The sequence below is a fragment of the Halichoeres trimaculatus genome, unplaced genomic scaffold (genome assembly GCF_033239565.1).
Source record: "Halichoeres trimaculatus isolate MK-OKI-2021-1 unplaced genomic scaffold, fHalTri1.1 fHalTri1_scaffold_7, whole genome shotgun sequence".
NCBI lineage: Eukaryota > Metazoa > Chordata > Actinopteri > Labriformes > Labridae > Halichoeres > Halichoeres trimaculatus.
The window spans coordinates 6,649,834-6,669,378 of record NW_027437185.1 but is presented as its reverse complement, the minus strand read 5'-3'; positions in this window follow the sequence as shown (position 1 = coordinate 6,669,378).

Here is a 19,545-nt window from a genome sequence, read left to right as displayed (position 1 = left end):
CTTTCAAACTCCTCGCAGCCTCTTTAAATCATGGAGATGACATGATGACATGTTATAATGTGTCATCCCATTCCTTCTGCAGACTTCCTCTGTCATTGGGACCATGACTCACTCAAAGATTATCAGGAAGAAAAAAATAAAGAGAAAGATTTTCTAACTTGTTGAACTGATTGGTTAAGAGCAAATATAGCAGGCTGTTTGTGTTGTAAAACGAATTCATCCTTCTACAGCTATAAGAGAAGTAAAACATGGAGGTTGTGTTTGGGGATAAACAGAGCAGCTTTATATCACAGCACTAGACCTGTGAGCTTTGGGTCCAACTAAGCTTTAATGACAGGACAAATAGATCTATTACTTTAGCCAGAACAAATTTGTTCTCTCTGCAGCCTCCCCTCGGATTTCAAATAAAGCCAGAAAAGTGTAATCCCATAAGCCTCTGCCTGAGCGCACATGTGTTTGCATTTGTATGCATACATGACCACCTGAAAAGCCCTTTGGCTGAGCTCTGTGATTTGTTTTTCTTCCTTTATCTAAAAGTGTGTGCATGCTTTCCTGTGTGTGTGTGCGTTTGTGCTGAACTCTGCAGCGGGGTGAACAACATCAGCCCTTCCAGCAGGAACTAACAGAACCAGGTCAGAGAGCTAGAGATGGAGAGAGGAAGTGAGAAAACAAGAGTGAAGGGTTCAAAAGGCTGTCGCACCCCCACAGCGAAAAGAGGGAGCAGAGTCAGGAAACTGATGGTTTACCTGAGGAAGACGAAGAGGAAGACAGAGGGGAGTAAGAGGTTCAAAGAGCAGAGTAGAAGAGGCACTGAAAGATAGTGGGGATGGAGAGGGAAAAATAGGAAGGAAAGGAGGGAATATAAATCAGGGTTAGAGGGTCTCTGAGAATTGAGGATGTAGGAGAGGAAGAACGTGACTTTACCGCTTCAGGGCAGATTGCTGCTTGGAGTATTCAGCATAATGCAGCTGCACAGCTAATACAGTCTGCAGGTGCACCGTGTTTTTTTCTGCAGCCCAGTTTAAGCTCAGGCAGCTGTTCCAGAGATCTGTGGCTCTGACAGGTGGTTGGTTATGAACGAGGTCTCCATGATCATCTCTCTCATCTCCGCCTCACCTGTTGGTTGATGCTACCACTGAGATCTTTCATTTTACTGATGACTCTGTAAAGGGAATAACAAATCAACACACAGATACTATTTTTCAGGGTTTTTTTTTTGTCTTCAACCAGTTAAGATTTTCCCTTCCTACATTTCAGTATTTTTAAACAGGGGGCATCCTGCATTTCCATATTTTTAACATTATGTAAAATGCCGAATGTTCATAAATATGTCTGGGGCTCCACCAACTAATCAACTAGTCATCTATTTCCACCACTAGTCAGCGCTATAGGCACAGGTCAACAAGTTGTTTACAGCCACCAGCAATCCAAGTGAGTGGAAGTTCTCCCTCGCAGGAAACAGTGTCACCAGACACCAGTCGAGCCTTCATCCCTCACATGTGGATGCCTTAGTTTTCCTCAACGCAAGTCAAAGAGGTGGCAAGATCGACATTATAAGCAAACACTGCTACATTATGTTGTTATAAAATGCTCATTCATTTTATATATTGTACATTGCAACTTCTATTTGGAATATCTTTGCGACTAGTAAAATGACAGTGGCCTTAAGGTGTGAGACAATTTGCAAAAGGTACGGGCTCAATTGAAGATAAAAAGGTTATTTATCCAAATAGAAACAGAAAAGTTGTAAAAGTAAGTCAATGATTAACTTCATCTATGATAAATGCAGCTTTAGGGGTGTCACCTTGTGATATCTTTTACTTATATTTATTTATTTTATGTTTTTTTACGTTTGCATAATATATATTTATCATAGCTTAAGTTACAGAAGAAAACAACCAATAACTTACTTTCAAAACTTTTCTGTGCCAGTCAGAAAAACTGTCCCCTGACTTCCGTTGTGGCTGTACTTCCATTGTGTTGTTGCTTTTGCAAATCAGCTGACACCTATGGGCCACCGTAGCAAATGACTAGGCATAAAACCCCCATTAAACATGAGAAAATTCCTAAACCTCTACTTATTCATGTGCACTGGTGTAAAGGAACGAAGTAAAAGTACTTCATTATAGTACTTAAGTAGGTTTTGGTGGAATCTATTTTTTACTTTTATCTATACTTTACATTTCTATATTGGTTGCAACTTTTACTTTTACTTCGCTACATTAAAAAGGAAAATATTACCTTTAGTTCACTATGTTTACATTGTCACCTTTGTTACTTACTGCTAAATAAAATGTGAATGTAGTTGTCTCATCATGTTTGGCTTATCGGGACCGTGTTTTCTTGTGCTTTAGCGCAATAATTGACGCTGTCATGTCAAGACTCATCTCAGCAAGACCACACACAGCCTGCAAATATTCCTCAGTGTCTACAGCATGATGGAAGCAACCTTGTCTACTAGAGAAAGTAGAGACACCACCATCTGCTAGTTTAGCTTCAGAAGAACACAGACATCTGTCGCCACATCTAAAAACCATGTTAACTATTGTCAGGATTAAGGGTTCATCCTACAGGGTGAAGAGCCCACTGTGTTTGCCGAAAAACAACAAAATATATATTCCAAATTTATATCTAAAGAGCATATTGTGTTCATTTTGAGTCTTAATTTTGTCCCTCTGGCCTCCTATAGAAACTTTACATGCTTTACAGCTTCAGTACATTTACATGCAGCTAAAGAAATTGAACAACGAGCTTGGTCAGTTTGAAATCAGACTATTAAGATGCATGTAAACAGCTTAGTCAGAAAAAAAAAACAGGACTGAGCATAGCCCAACTGACACAAGTAGATCATGTGTTTGTTATCGGACTGCGGTTAGATTCAGCAGGACTCGGCAACAAGTTTGACACGCATGCAGCTTCGCTTATCCAAAAGGACAAGGGGCTGCCTATGGAAGCAGAGTGAGACGTTGTCAGCCAGAAGTTTGATTCTCTTTTCTGTATGTATTCACAGACATAGATTCCAAACTCACTGTCAAACCTTTAAAAAGGAGCAAGAAGAGAAGGAAGGAGACAGGGAGGGAAAATTAATCTTGATAAAGCTCACAAGCTTTATTGATATTTATTCTCAGAGAAACTACAGTTTCTAGCTGTAATTGTTTAATGGTACTTTTACTTTTGATACTTAAGTACTTTTTATTTGAGCTACTTTTACTCAAGTAGTTTTTAAGTGGGAGTAGATTTCAAATGCGATATCTTTACTATGGCTTTCAAGTTCCTAATGAACCACTGTTCATGAGCTATAAAAGTCTGTCAACTGATTAAAATGCTCTAGGTGCCACAAGATCACAGGATTTTCACCAGACTTGCTGAAATAATGAGGTCATCACATAAGGATCTCCTAATTGGTTTATGACATGATGAAGGGCCTGGCCTTGAACATCAAGGTCCACCAAGCTCTGCCTCTGCAGGCCTCCAGGGGGCTGACCAATCAGAGGGAAGGGGTTAGCATAGTAGTGTTTCTGAAAGCTACAGAAGCTAAAACAAAGCATTTCAGCGGCTGAAGTAAGGGCTCTGAAACAGAACTGTAAAAAAGGCTAATCTGAAGGCACCAGAGGGACAATATTAAAGCTGTAAGAAGGACAATACCCCCTCTTTAAGAGTTACAAGTTATCATTGTTTAAAGTGAATGTTCATTAATTTGCACCCTCATTATAATGGTTATGGATGATACATCCCAAGGTGTCATCCTAATCTTTAAGTCAAAGTACTTTGGGAGTCTAAAAGAGAGTAAAGTAAAAATGCTTATAAGATTAAGTGCTACATCAGTTCCCGCATCACATTTTAATGAACAGTAAAGGTAAAATGTTAGCTGCTGGCTCTGTTTTGGCTAATAAATGCATGTGCATCTTAAATCCTGACTCACTAAAAGAAGCAACCCTCTGTCAGAAACTAATAATAAAATAAATAAATGAACTCGCTGATCCTTCCTCATGATATTCTTTTACACTGACCAGCTGTTTTAACACCTTTCCTCTCCTAAAGACTAGTGAACAGCTGCTGCACAGGTTTTGGATGACCTGCTTTCCTCTTATTATCTTTTTGCTCTCCTGGTAGCACTGTGGCTAATTAGTCTAATAAACCCATCCATCCGCCTTACAACTGAAACACCATTTGTTTACTCATTACTGTACAGTCGGACAGTAAACACAGTTGTCATCTCACAGTATTTATGCAAATGTGAGCTAAGTTTGTGCAGGCCATGCTAATTGGAAGTATGGCTGTGGGAAAGTTAGGAGACAAATTAGTGTTTTAGTAAAATATTTCCACATCTCTGCATATTATGAGTCTGCTTACCATTCATTTATATGCCAGCAATTTCTGAATGAGTTTAATGCAGAACAGGACTACACCACTAAAACCAATTTGAACACCAATAGCTCATCATCTCTTTTACCTCAGCAATTACCTGCACCTATAAAGGCCGGCCTTTCTTATCATCAACTCAGTTCTAGAGAACCTTCCCCCTTAACCCCAATTCTTCTCTGCTTTTAACACAGGAGCCAAAGGTCACTGAAACAGAAGCTTTTCAAACCGCAGTCTTTATTGATCCATTCATTTGTTTAAAGAGGGGGTATTGGGCTTTTCTTAAAGCTTTATTGTGTCCCTTAAGGGCGTGTGTCATAGTGCTACATTACTTAAAGCTCAATAATTTCCTTTTTTTCCCCACACTGGTGTGTAGAAAAAAAAAAAAATAATAGTAGTAATAATAATAATGAATATATTTATGTATGTATATATGTTTACACTGAAATGCTGAAGGGCTGAAAATGCTGTAGTATGCATGTCAGGCCTGTAGTTGGCAATATGTCTGTGGAGTCTTTTGTTGGTCGTAGAGGTGGGCTGATCATCCGGTGTACATGTTGCTTTTATATATAACAGCTTTACATTACATCCTAAAACCTCTGCTGTGTTAACAGCCCTCTAGGCTCCCGGCTCCGCAAACTCCCTTCTCTATGGTTGGCCAGGCTTGTATGGCTATGGGAAGACCTTGGTGTTTGAGGCCATCCCTCTCCAAACCTTCAAACGTGTCACAAACTAGTTAGGAGATCGTTGTGATATATTTTAGAAGCGACCATTGTGATCTGTTTAAGATTCAAGGAATTCTACAACTAAAGGGCAGAAAATCTGCGTACATTTAGTGTGAGTACCCAGTATTTTTGCTCAATATTTATCTTTTAAAATATATGGGAAAGCGAAGCATCCTTCTTTAAAGTGTGCAAGCAGCAATGTAATATGAGTATGAAAGAGCAATAAAGCCTTTTGTTGTTTCATCCAATTAATTTTTATTTTTTTTAAATATTTTATTCATTAAGTAGCAAAAAAGAAAAAAAAAAAGATAAAAATGTTATTAAATAACAAGATAACTCTGCTTGCAGGCATCAGTTCATCCCATAGACTGTATAATTAGCGGACCTAGTCTTCCCGACATCACCCGTGTGTTCCTGAAACAGGTTTTCAAGCACGCAGGCACGGGGTTTGAATCTTCACTCTGCGACTAGTGATAGGGCGTCTATAAGTCATGTAAGCTGAGCTGTGTCTCTGATTGGTCAAACTCACTATCTTACTTTCTTCTCTACTGCCAAGTAGGGATGGGTACCGAATCAGGTACTTTTATAGGTATCAACCAAATTCTATCGAAATTACTGGGTACCGATTCACATAAAAACAAAAAGTACCATGTTTAGGTACCTAAATGCATCCTTGTAACTAAGGGGTAGAGGAAGAGTAGGTGATTTTCCATGCTGGTCATGAAAACCGCACTGCAAGGTTATACATTGAAGAATAAATATATTAGAGTATGAAAAAAAAAAAATATTATCAAACAAATTGACATTTTTTTTCCCACATAAACACAAAAAGTACAGAAAATTGGTAGCGTTGAGTGCCGGTACCGTATTTTATCAAAGGTACCCATCCCATCCCTACTACAGAGAAAAATTCACCCCCTGCAAAGTGTGTGCTGATAGCAAAGTTAGTGTTTCAGAGTTTTTTTGTACCAGGCTGTTAATATGTTTATTTCTGCTTTTTCAACTTAGTATGTATGTGACTTTTGAAGCCAACCTCAAGCCTGGACCCTCAGGAAACAGCAGATTCTAGCACATCTATGTTGCCTCATACTTTTAGACCAGAGGTTGCTGCTTGGTACAGCAGCAGCTCTCTTCACCCTGTGGCTTAGTTTTAGGTCGTTTTGAGCCTTGCTCACAGCTTGAGGACTCTTAAGAAAACAGGTCATGATGTCTGAATGTTTGGTTGAAACTGCATACACTTACTTAGCCTGCCTTTGTGAGTTTCATGTAAAAATAAAAAAATGAAATTTAATCAAGTGTTAATGTTTTCAATATGAGACAAATTTACTGACAAGACAAGGAACACATCTTATTTCAACATTTCAAAAGACAGACACCCTTTTTTTCTTGCATCAGGACATGAGCCTTAACTCAAGAAAGTCATGCCTCTTTTTTTTTTTTTTTTTTTTCATTTTTTGCAATATTTGTGATGGCTTATCTTTGTACTTCTAACAGACAGTAGATAAAATTTCAAGCATAAATGGTGTACCCACACAATAAAGAGATCAAGATGTCAGTTTTTTTCTTCGTAAATCAAGAATTAAATCATTTTACTCTTTCAGTGACTGTACATATTTACCAACTCCTACCAAGTTGAGACTTCTTGGGTTGCAGAATCAGCCTAACTCTAAGACTAGCGACTGAATAAGCTCTCATTTTGTCCTGATATAATTCCCCTGACCCCTCTGAGGACACTTTCGGGAGGCTCGCGTGGGAGTCACTGTCACACCCCAGCAGAATCCATGCATGGAAAACATAAAGAAAAATGAAATGTTCACTCTGCACAGGGCTGAGTCTAATGTGAGCGTACTTTACATAATCACATCACACAGCCAGCTGAACTGTGAGCTCAGCGCTGCATCATTGAGAAATCGGATAAAGGGAGAATACACAGGAGCAACACATTTCTTACCACATTTTTCAAGCACAACACCCGTACACACTGAAAGAGCAGAGTGACAGTGCACTGTTTCAGCAGGTCAGTTGTTTCACTTTGTAGCTATGAGATGGACGAGTGCTGAGAGGGAAATTCAAACATGAATGGCATCAGTGCGGATGTCTGGTATGATGCCAAACTGGCATCTTGTCACCCAGCAGTATATCAAACAGTGTGTCTGCCAAAAAGTTGGTGTGTTTCTTTAAGAAGCAAAGAGGAAGAGGGGGTGAAAAAATGAGTTTGATGGAATAGGGCCAGCGGTCAGTACGTGACCTTGTTCTGGTCCAAATAGATAGCTCTGTCATTGGCTGCTGTGTGTGTGTGTGTGAGAGAGTGTGTGTGTTTGCTCACGTGTTTGTGTGTGTATAGAAGGAGCATTATCCAGTGTCCTCACACCACCTCTGTCACACCATGTGCCGTCTTTTTTCCCCGCTCGCTCTTTGAGGCTCGATGAAAAATGTAAAGAGTCAAATTGATTTACAATTCAGTGAGATTCAATACATTTTGTTAAACATCCCAAAGCAGTTTTGTTGTTTTGATGACACAAAAAAGGAAAAAGGTGTGATTGAGAATGGATGTCTTAAACAGAGGTAGGATGCAGCGGTGGAATACCTAATGACAGAGGTAAGGTGAGCCTGTGTCATCAGCAGCCTATGTGAAGGACAGCTCAGAAGTGTTTGTTCTCCTTTAAAAAAAAAAAAAAAAAGGTTTCTACAACAACCATACAGCAATGATGCATTTTCCTTCCTAGTTCTTAAGCCAGTTGCTTAGATCCTGGAAACTGAAACTTATTTCCTATACTTATGTTGGTATTACTCTCACAGCCTTGACCTTAAATATCCTGTTATTAACCCGCCACGTTCACCCATCCAAACACACACTGCACACACTGGTGGCAGAGGCTGCAGTTAGGGACCGCCAGTATTATCATCTCATGCAGACACATTCACACAACGGTGACCGGCAGCAGGAGGAATTCGAGGTTTGGTGCCTTGCTCATGGACACTTCTACAAGTGACTGCAGGAGCTGGGAGTAAACCCTCAACCTTTGCATCAAGAGTTGTTTCTACCTCTGAACCAGGGCCCTGTTCTATGAAGCAAGTTCCGCCTAGCGAGATAGCCTTGGAGCTACCTCGCTGAACTGAGCGCGGTAGCCGGCGGTCTCGCTACACGGTTTCACGACGCTGGTTATCAACCTCATAAGTGGATCCAGCTAGGCAATGAGCGCGTGCACACATATAAGGCAGAGCCTGCTGCATCTGACCAATCGCGAACATGGAGCAGTCTGGAGCACATACTTCACACAGGAGGAGCAGGAGGTGATGATGAGGAAGTATGACGAGGTGAAACATGTAATTAACGTTAAAAGCAACACTGTCGCCGCTGCTAAAGCATGGAAGGAGTGCTGGCAGAAAATTGCTGACAGTCTAAATGCGTAAGTGTAGTGCAAAAAAAAATCTTTTGTGCCATTATCATCCTGAAATAGCACTGTTCACCATGCACTTTTACTGTAACATGCAACATACCTAATTTATTTCTTAGATGAATCTATTCATTTGTTCATTCCTATCGTGTTTACATTTTTTGTGTGATATGTAGCCCACATGAGCCCTACATGAATTCCTGTCACAATTTTAAGACGGGCAATAAAATATTGTCATGGAACAGAAGTGTTGGCATTGAAGATCTTATTACGGCAATGAGAGTTCTACATTCCCTTTAACTACCGTTAGAAAGTGTCATGTACTACCAACCCCTCCCTGGAAAACCTGCACCTTTCATAAAGGTGGTCATCCGAAAAAGAGAGTGGGTCGGTGTGGTCCTTGAAAACTCTTGCGCACCGGAGTGCTCCTCGGACAATGCGAGCTCCGATGTCCACGGGATCCTCTAAGAGCGGACAAGCCATTTTTTCGTGAGGGCTCATTGGTCAGTGGGCGGGGTTTTTTTTAGTCAGCGAGTTCAATCTGGAACCTAACCTGCCCGGAGCAGGTTAGCCGTTCAGTGTATGTTGCCATGGAGACTCGCCTCGCTGAGGAGTGATCCCGTGTCGTAGAACAGGGAATCCAGAACCTATCCTCAAAGCTACCTCACTAGGCAGTAATCCTGCTTCGTAGAACAGGGCCCAGAACAGCCAAATCACAGCATAACAATCAACAACAATACTATGCATCATCCTCTCTAGGGATTGGTACCGAATGAGGTACTTCTATAGATACTGACTGAATTCTGTCAAAAGTACTGCTGATTCACGTAAAATCATAAGGTACCATGTTTAGGTACCTAAACACATCCTTGTGACTGTGAGGGAGAGAAAGAGAAAGTGATTTTCCATTCTTGACATGAACACAGCACAACAAGGTTATGTATTGAATAATAAATATGTTGAATTGAAAAAAATTCACATTTCATCATTACACAAATTGGTACTTTTTACTACAGAAAGGAGAAAAGTACCGAAAGCTGGTACCGATTAGTACCGATTAGTACCGATTAGTACCGATACCGATAGCCAGGTACCGGAATCAGTACCGTATCGTCTCAAATGTGAAAGGTACCCATTCTTAATCCTCTCCAATGTGAAACAGGCAATTCCCATTTTATATGAATTTAGAAGTATGTGGTATTAAAAAAAAAAGAAAGAAAAAAGAAATATTTATTATTGCAATCTTAATTCTATCATGTTTCTATAACTGTTTTACTTTCTAATACCCTTATAATTTTATATCCTTTTTCTGTTTAATTGGTTTTATTGCTTACTTTTTGAGTCTTTAGTTCCTGTTTTATTTATTTATTTATTTTTTATTTAGTTTTGATTCCTTCCACAGCTTTTATCTTTATTGCTGTCTCAAACTGTCTCCGTTTCTTCCTCTCCATTGTTTTGATTTTGGCTCTGCTTTACTTCTTTATTTATTTCTCCTGTCTGAACACTTGATAATGTTTCCTTTCCTTTGATTGCTTCAATCATCTCACTTCCTTGTTCTTTGGTTGTTATGTGCTCTGAGTTTTAATTAACTAACAACAACTTAACTAACAACTCAAAATTACTTGATTTATGAAATCAACCTTTTAGCTGTAGCACAAATTAGGGGGGACCAATTCAGAAAAACATCCCAGGGACAGACAATGCTTGGAGGATATGATATACAAGGATGGAAATAAACAAATGAATAAAATAAAGTTTCTATCTTTCATTTGATCACTGATAGCCACGTCTAATTTGTTGTAAACACATTGTCAAGATGAACTTTGAACGGGTTCAGGCAAAAACTTGATCAGGTGAAGAGACTGAGGGATTTTGTTGTTTGACAATGTTCATGTGTTTTGGTTTCTAAGCTTATATCAGTGTCACTAACCACAACAAAATCTGTCACATTTGTAAGATGTAAGTGTAAAAAGGTCTTTATGAACTGTAAAATTATTTCATATTCTCACATAACTAACACACTTTAGCATTTATTCATGTGGCTTATTTACAACTGTTAACAATATCAATCCACAAGCTGCAAACATTTTCATAGCCTCGAAAACTGAAACTGAAGCATTTCAATGAGAACACAGCAAAAAAAGCAAATGGGACACATGATTTGATTTTTGCAGAGATTTCCTGTCACAATATTTATAGTTTGAAATTAGTTAAAACAAATAATCACTGTGATGAACAAAAATACAGATATAAGGGCATTATGAAAGAGCATGACACAGACTCTTAGGATTACCCAAAATGAAGAAATTATTATGAGAAATTATTCAGTTCAAGCCAATTCTGGGTCTTTAAAGTCACTTAAAGTGACACATTTTTATCCCTGATTCAGACTTAACCCATAAAATTTGAGATTTCTTGATTTTTTTTTGCAACAAAAGATAAAATGATCATGCATAATAACAAACAGAGGATATGTAAAATCTTTAGCACTATAAGTAAATGCTGATATCAACAGCTGGACAGCAGTTACACTATAAAGCTCTTGGGCTTTAATAGTTCAGGCTGACATATTACTGGTGTTTTGTAATGATATGGTTTAAAACTGTACATTAGTTCAGATTCTGTTTACATTTTTTGAAGCAATGCACAGTGTGCTGCATATCAATGCTCTATATACTGAATTCAAGTCACGACATCTTTCTCCAGCATATGTTCAGGGATCAAACTGCTGCTGCCAACGTCACCAAGGTCATTTGCACAGATTTCTTCTTCATACACCATGTATATGCATGAACATAAAAAGTCAGGCAATGAAAGCAGTGCTGTGTGTGTGCGTGTGTGTGTGTGTGTGTGTGTGTGTGTGTGTGTGTGTGTGTGTGTGTGTGCGCGAGTGTGTGTGTGTGTGTGTGTGTGTGTGCGAGTGTGTTCATCATACAGCTCACTGTAGCTGCCTTTAATTTGAGAAGAAATGGAGGAGTACTTTTTAATCAGTGCACAGAATCAGAAGAGGAATGTGTTGAATGTTTTTTAAGTATCGGTTCACTTTTACTGGTAAATTGAAAATGCTGTTGTATTTAGCTGTGCTTATGTTGTATACTGTATACTATCAACCCTTATTTAAAAAAGAAAGAAAAAAAATTCTCAACCAGAGCACAGAGAGATGAAAAGAGAGTGTCACTATAATTGTGTAATGAAAATGTACAAGAAAAAAGTAGATGATGAATGATGAATAATGAAAAGGCACCTTTTAAAAATGACAACAATTTACCAACTAAGTCAAAATCAAGACAGGATTTGTTCCACACGGCAGACAGAGTCTGATAAGACGTCAAATCGGTCCACTGATCACGTCTCTACCGTTTAACTGTCCATTTCCCCCCCTTTTCCATTAACACCCTGTCTTTTCTTACAAAATCCAAAACACTTAAGGTGACAGGAAGTTGTGCACAGAAACACCCAGTAACTTTCAAAATAAAACAACCCATGTTAAAATCAGAATGTATTTTACTAGACTATAGAAATAAAGTGATGTAGTAAGTGGTGCCAGGTGTTGGGTGCTGTGAAATGTTTGCAGATTGCTTAAAACTATGTGTTAAGGAAACAAGGCTAAACTCAACATAACCAAACCAAACCAAGGGTGGGTGCCGGGCAGGCACCAGCCTTCCTGGAGGGGGGGAGAGAGTCCATATTGGACTCAGTCCCTTTTTTTTTTTTTTTTTTTTTTTTTTTTTGAAGCTCCCACCAGGTGGATCCAATCCCCAAATGAGAGGGGATGAGAAGGCAAACCAGGGAGACCTGGAAAAAGAAAACAGAGGCAGGAAGGCAAGACAGCACACCCTGATCCTAAGGCCACACACTAAAACAGTTGGGTTAAAAATAATCCAACCACTGAGTTATTGTAGCACCAACCCAGCAGGGTTGGTGGGTCCTGAATTAATTACAGTTCTGGGTTGTTTTAACCACATATATTTGAACCAATACATGCATAAAAAGGATTGGTTTAATTCAGCTTTATTTTATACATATTTCTTACAGCCGTGGAGCACACACCGTCAGTCCATGCTGCAGATCCAAGAGGCAAACTTCGGCCTAAGAATATGAGACAATGATGAAGTGCTAAAATCTGCTGTTTCTTGAGTGTTCACTTGAGGCAGGCTCCGGAAGTACTGTAAGTCAAAAACACACCAAGTCAAAAAAAGATGTTTTCACAGCAGAAATTAACCTATTTACAGCCTGGTTCATAAGATGTCTCTTGTCTGGGTCGCTAATGTTACTATCAGCACACACTGTACAGGGGGTGAATTTTTGTCTCACTCCGTGGTTCAGAGGATATTAAGATCACAAGCTCGCACAATCAGAGGCACAGCTCAGATCACATGACCGACAGGCGCCCTATGGCTTTACACGAAGCCCCTGCCACTACCAATATGGCCACGATAGCAATCATTTTTCGTATCAGAAACACATGGGTGACATCGGGAAGACTACGTCCATGTTTTATACAGTCTATGTTTGATGATACAGTCTGTGCTTCCCGTGCACACATTAACATGGTGTACAGGAGGTTTTCATATCCACTGTGTTCTCTCCCCACTCATGTTTGCAAGTGTCATCATGAAAAATTACTTTGCTAAAACTGATGTCTTAAAATGTGAAGGAGCACTCGTTTTAATGTAAAGGCAGTTATTTGAAGTTTGGTTACAGAGGAGTATTTAATATTTGATTCAAAAGGTGCTGATATGTGTGACTCTTCTGTGCATGGAGCCTGAAGCGACGCCTGATTGGTGGAGCACGTCTGTCGACGTAATGACATGATGATGCTTGAATCACAAACAATCGAGGTGTTGAGTCAACCAATGCATGTTGGGTTGATAGATTTTAATTCAGCACTTGAATTGCACAAATATAAACCATTGTGGGTTGGGCATTTCATAACCAAGCAGTCAAGTTAATAAAATAACCCAGCTGTTTTTAGTGTGCAGGAATAAACAGGTTCGAGATCTGACCACGGCGTGAGTCCAAAATCACACATTCAACTCAAACTTCTGCACTTCCTGTTTAGATTTCAAGATGGTCATAATGGAAAATTTTGTAAGTTCTTGTGTGATATATGATACAGATATGCTTCTTTTTGGCAGTCCAGAGATGATCTGTATTTATGTTTATTCTTCCATAACAGACCCTAATTTGCTCTGAATTTAACAGTTGAGACTGGTTTGCATCATAGACTGTATAAAACATGGACCGTCTGTTCTGACACTTAAAATGAAGCCAATCACAGCTAGATTCGTTATGACGCCGGCTTTGAGTTTCATTTCGAATAGCTGCAGGGCACTCGTCAGTCACGTGGCCTGAGCTGTGTCTCTGATTGGACAATCAAATGATCCTAATAACTTCTAAACTGCAGAATTAGAAAAAAAAATCACTCACTGTTCAGTGTGTGCTGATAGAGAAATCAGCATTTTAGGCCCAAGCTGTTCTTTGAACCAGGCTGTAAACATGTTTTTAATGCTGTAAAAGTCTGTTTTTATGGCTGGGTCTGTACGTGACTTCCAGTCTTTCTGCAGCCAGACTCAAGCTGATTCTCCATGAACAGCAACATTTAGCACTTCCACATAGGCTTCATCTTTACTAACCTGATGTTGCCCCTTGGTTTGCATGCATGCAAAGATAATCACCGAGGCATAGTTGATGGAGCATTTAACCCTTGGTACGTGCTTTGTGAATCAGATGATGTTGTTTTGGCTCATTTGTTCACGTTCAGATGGCACATAAGCCATGCAACCCTTAAGTGAATCAGGCCCTCAGTCAGCAGTCACACACTGTATCTGCTGCCTCCTCCTCAGTCTTTATTTCTCTGCATCACAATCCTGCTTGAACTTAAATAAATCTGCCTCTCCCTCTCTGCACCCTTGTCAGGCTCCAGTGCACAATGCTTCTCTGTGTGTGAACGCTGTTGCCCCCGTTTAGTAACACACTCGACACATGGCATCATTACAGCTGCAGCATGTTACGTGATAAAGCCATCAGGGTTTAAGCGCTGCAGTCAGAGCTAATGTGGGGTTCATATGTATCACAGCCTGCTGTCAAAGGCTTCTCAAAGCATTTCTATTCATCATGTGTATACAGCTTCCCCCACTGGTGATGTATTCAGCCCCCTGCTGTCATGTTTATGCAGGGCCTGCCTTCACGGTGATTTAGATCCCTGCTTTCTGTGTCTGTCATCGTCGACAAAGCACAAATAAACCGGATTGTTACTCTGTGCATCAGTTTTCCCCTGACGTTATCATCCCAGCACTCTACCTCTGCTCTTGTCTCTTTCATATCCCTGCTCCCTCTTTCTCTCTGTGTTTCATTTCCTCTCCTCTCGTCCTCATCCCTCTGACACGTCTCTTTTCTTCTTCTTCCTTTTTTTTTCTTCTTTTTTTGATATCCTGACCTCTCAAAATTCCCCAGCATGCTTGGCTGCTGCCACTGCGCCGCAGGGATTTGGAGGGGATGATCAAGTGAAGATGATGTGCTTGGCAGCTTTTTCCTCACCCTCCACAGCTGTATAGTACTTTATCCGCAACAGTTTAGAGGACGTGCTGACGCCCGTTTGGGCCGGCTCCTCTCGCCGTACATGCTCTGTGACGCTGACGACTCAGCACAAAAACAAAAAAGAGGCCCTCACGCTCAAAAGTCAAAGACGAAAGACTTATGTTGTTGTTTAAAGAGATGTCAGAGGAGGAAAAAGCGGTGTGGAAGACAGAGGAGGCCTCTGAGGGGAAAAATCTGTGATTGAAGATGTGTTTTGAATGATGTGATTTGGGGTGAAAAAAAAAAAAAGACAAAGCAGAAAGATGTGGGAAACTCAGAAGGAGACTTTTCTGGGTGAAGTGTAGACTGCAGGCAAACTCTCTGATCTTCTCTGCTTCTCTCTCCCTTCATGACACACTTCATGAGTTGCCAAATTAGACGAAGAACTTATGAAAAAGCACTTGAACAGGCAATTATTCCCCCCCCTCGTGAAAATCCCTGTGTTAGTGTCGGCTTATTACCAGATGTATGCGCCTGGCATTTAGCTCGTTGTTTGTTGCACAAATGAACAGAGGGAGAGCAGAGGAGACTTTATTAGTCTCTAACACATACACACACACACACACACACACACACACACACACACACACACTACTGTAAGGATTAAAGGATATGAGAATAATGTACCTCATGAACACCTGAGTGTGTGAACAGGATATAAAAAAGGCATCCTTCATTATTTCCTCGTGTTTCACTGACTCCTAACACCACACTAATAAGGAAACTGCTGCCTGCATTAGTTTTAAAGGTTGTTAGAAGCACAGGGTTCAAACACCAGATTCCTGGTCCTCACTTTGAGACTGTGTTATCAGTACGCTGGTGCAGACAATGACTGCAGGTGAGGGAAGAGCCAGATGTATCTGAAGAAAGGGTGAAACAGATATGTCTCATTTATTTTACTGAGTGGTGTGGCTGCCCCTTCTGGAGTATTTTTTTATTAATCAATCAATCAGTTAATTAATCAATTAATTAATTAATTTATCATGTTTGTATTGATTGTTATTTACTTATAACAAATTATGTAAGAGAGTGTTTTAACGTGATGTAACCAACTCAAGCTTGACCATGTCGGAGGCTGTCTAACAACAGAACAGCATTGAGCTCACAGGTATATCAGACCATTGTCCCACAAAATGATAAATTACTGCTGCATTTGTTGCATTTCGTAAACTACCAAAATATATAAACTACCAAAAATAATCCCAGATCGGGATGAGGACAGTGAAAAAATTGCCAAGCAGAAGAGCAGAGGAGATTGTGGCTAGCTAAGCTCCATCAGGATTATCAAGGCAATGATCTGCTGGTAATCTCAACATTAAAGTCTGTTCACAGCATTTCCTGTCAGGTAGGTCATGTTCTCTGTCCTTAGCGTTTGAAAAATCAATCCTTAGTAAAAAGATTGAAAATAGCTTTGATTGAGAGGTAATTCATGGTAATAAATAGTACACTCGGTGTTAGAAAGGATGAAAAGTGAGCCTCTCCCAAAAGAACATAATTTAAGTCCTGGACCCCTCTCCGATGATAAATACAGCAACATTTATGTTTTCATACCTTTGTGTAGATGATGATGATAAAAATGCTAACTCCTTGTATGGGTCCCTCGCGCTTTTAGGCATATATTGTCAAAATATTTCTTTTTTTCTTGCTGGCTGATTCCTTACTACTGGTGTGCTCCATGCGTTTTATCATATTTGTTGGCAGATGAGACATCTTGAACTTACATTTTGACACATTTCTGTACTACCAGTGTATCCGCACATCCAGGTCACTGCCCAAATAGTGATGTTTGTGCAAACACTCTATTATTTAAAATTAAAATTAAACATTTTTACCCCATGCTGCACAGTGGCGCACTAGTTAGTGCTGCAGCCTCACAGCAAAAAGGTCACTAAATCACATCCCTTTCTGTGTGGAGTTTGCATGTTCTCCCCATGCATGCTTGGGTTCTCTCCGGGTCCTCGTCAGGTTAATTGTTAACTGTAAATTGCCCATAGGTGTGAGTGTGTGTGTGTGTGTGAAGGTTGTCTGTTTGTGTCAGCCCTGTGATTGACTGGCCACCAGTCCAGGGTGTACTCCGCCTCTCACCGAATGGCTCCAAACACCCACGACCCTGAACAGGATAAGTGGTTCAGAAAATGAATGAATGAATTTTTACCCCATGTACTGCTAATGCAAAGTAAACAAATTTCCAGGGACATCGGCGTTTCTGCTGAAAAGTTCACAGCAATGGTGGCTGCGATGTTTCAGAAAACTTCCATTTGCAGCTGTTCTCAAAAGTTTCTGTTTGCGTGTCAGCCTCTCATTTGCACGAGAAACAGCATTTAGCCATCCTAAAAACGTTTGCTTTTGTAAAGTCAGTTTCTTGAGCATGTTAATTCTGGGGATGAATCCTAAAATGTTATTATTTATTTCATTATTGACCATATATAACTCATATCCATGACGCCACTTATTTCTGTGTGATAAAGAGTCTTGAAATCAATTATCATCATTTTATTGGAAAAGCTGATGTAAAAGCTGAGCTTTGAACCACCTCAATACTGTCAGAAATACACACCACATGTGTCTTCAGTCCAGCTCAGCTCCATTGTCTGTTGACAGAGAGCTCTGTCATCCGTCAACTCACACCAGCTGCACGTTCAGTCCGACACCTTGCAGGACAACCAGACAGCTGGAGATGCAACATCAAGGAATTCTCTTGTTTCCCATTAAAGAGCCTTTCTATTGGGATGTAAAACCTCAAACCTACAGCAAAATAAACACCTTTACAGAACCAGGCTGTTGGTGGACATTTTTGTTTTGGCTGTAAGAATTGTCTTTTTGGCTTGGTGGGTATGTAGTTTCCAGCACTTCCAGGGCCAGCCTCTCGAGGACTCTTGACAAACTACAATTTTTTGGCAGAGTTGCAGAGTTTTTGAGCAGGCATGCCATACATTCTGCTCAAGAGCCAAGGTAGTGAGTAAACTGTGTGATCACATGACCAGCTCTTGTCTCACGTCACCCGAGAGGCTAAAATCACTTTACTCTTCCCTACTGGTAGTCAGGAATGACTAATAAATCATTTTCATTTGTAGACTCAGCTAACCAGGTTCAGTCTCTTATTCTTGCCAGAAAACTAGTGCTGTACTTTGTTTGAATCATGTGTATTTCTATAGCCTATAGGTGCATGGCAGGCTGCAGTAGGGGGTCTCTGTGTGCTGTTGAAGCAGGAGCATGGATCAGGCTTATGTGTGTCTCTCTTTGTGTCAGTGTTCAGAGCTGCTCCTGTAACTGCAGTGAGACAAACACGAATGAGTCCAAACAACAACCAGAGACCCATTTAAAAGCTCTGAAGCCGCAGATTCAGACAATAAAGTTTGCAGTTTCATCACCACGCGTGACCCTTTACACACCCTCAAACTGTCTCCATGTTGTCGTCTAACGCGCAGCAAGGGATTTGGAAAATATCCAATTAAAGCTGGTAAAGGAGAGGGAAACAAAAAGTGAGAGTGCACTGATGTCTTCATCTGTCACTTGCTCATAAGATCTTAGCATCTAATTAGCCGAGTCAGAGCTGATTACTGAGTCACTGGCTGTTGTATTGGTGTAACCGGCTCACTGGGAAGGTCAGGCAGAGGGAAGAGAGGATTAGACGTCAGACTGTGTTCAGGACAGATTAATACAGACTAAACAGCTAATGAAGTTTGGGGTTCAGCGTTAAAATCCTCTCCTGCTCGGACTGCTGCAGGTGATTTACCTTCATTATGCTAACAGAATCAGGTATCTTTACTGGATGTTGTTTAAGAGCCGAAGACAGGATGTACCTGCTGGGAATACAGAGCTGGTTGTGACATGTCTACACAAATAGATCAGCTTCAGAACAAATCAGAAGAGGAAACATACCTTAGGCAGTTTTTAGTCCCCCTTTACCCCTCAGGATCACTGAGCTCCCAAATTTGCAGCCTGATCGCCATACCCACAGTCTCTAAAGGTGTGGTCACACTGGTTGATATGGCCTGCAGTCACACTACTCTAATATGAACCAAGACCTAGGGCTTACGCACAGACCACCTATGTGATCGTGAAGTGTCTGTTTACAAGTAGCATGGTCTCATCAGTCTGCAAAGTCAGAAAGATGGAGAACATAGCTTCAACTTATAAGTAACTTTTTTGTTATGTTAAGTTTTTTTGGTCCCACACAGCCCTCTAACACCCCTGTCATCGTTCAAAATGGTTGTCGAGAGGAGCAGTTGTCGAATTATTCTGTCATAGGTTTTACGTCATGCCCTCCTTGTGTACCCGTGCTCGTGCAGGAAGTGTACCATGACAAAGCACTCCTCTCTGAAGTGTACTGAAGTAGAGTAGTGAACCATGCCAGAGTGTGGCCCAATTGCGGTCACACTGGCCAAATGAACTAGACTTAAAGGATAAGTTTGGTTAATACAGCTTTTACATTGTTTATAGAATGAAGTAGAACAAAATACTCACCCAGAAGGCTTTCC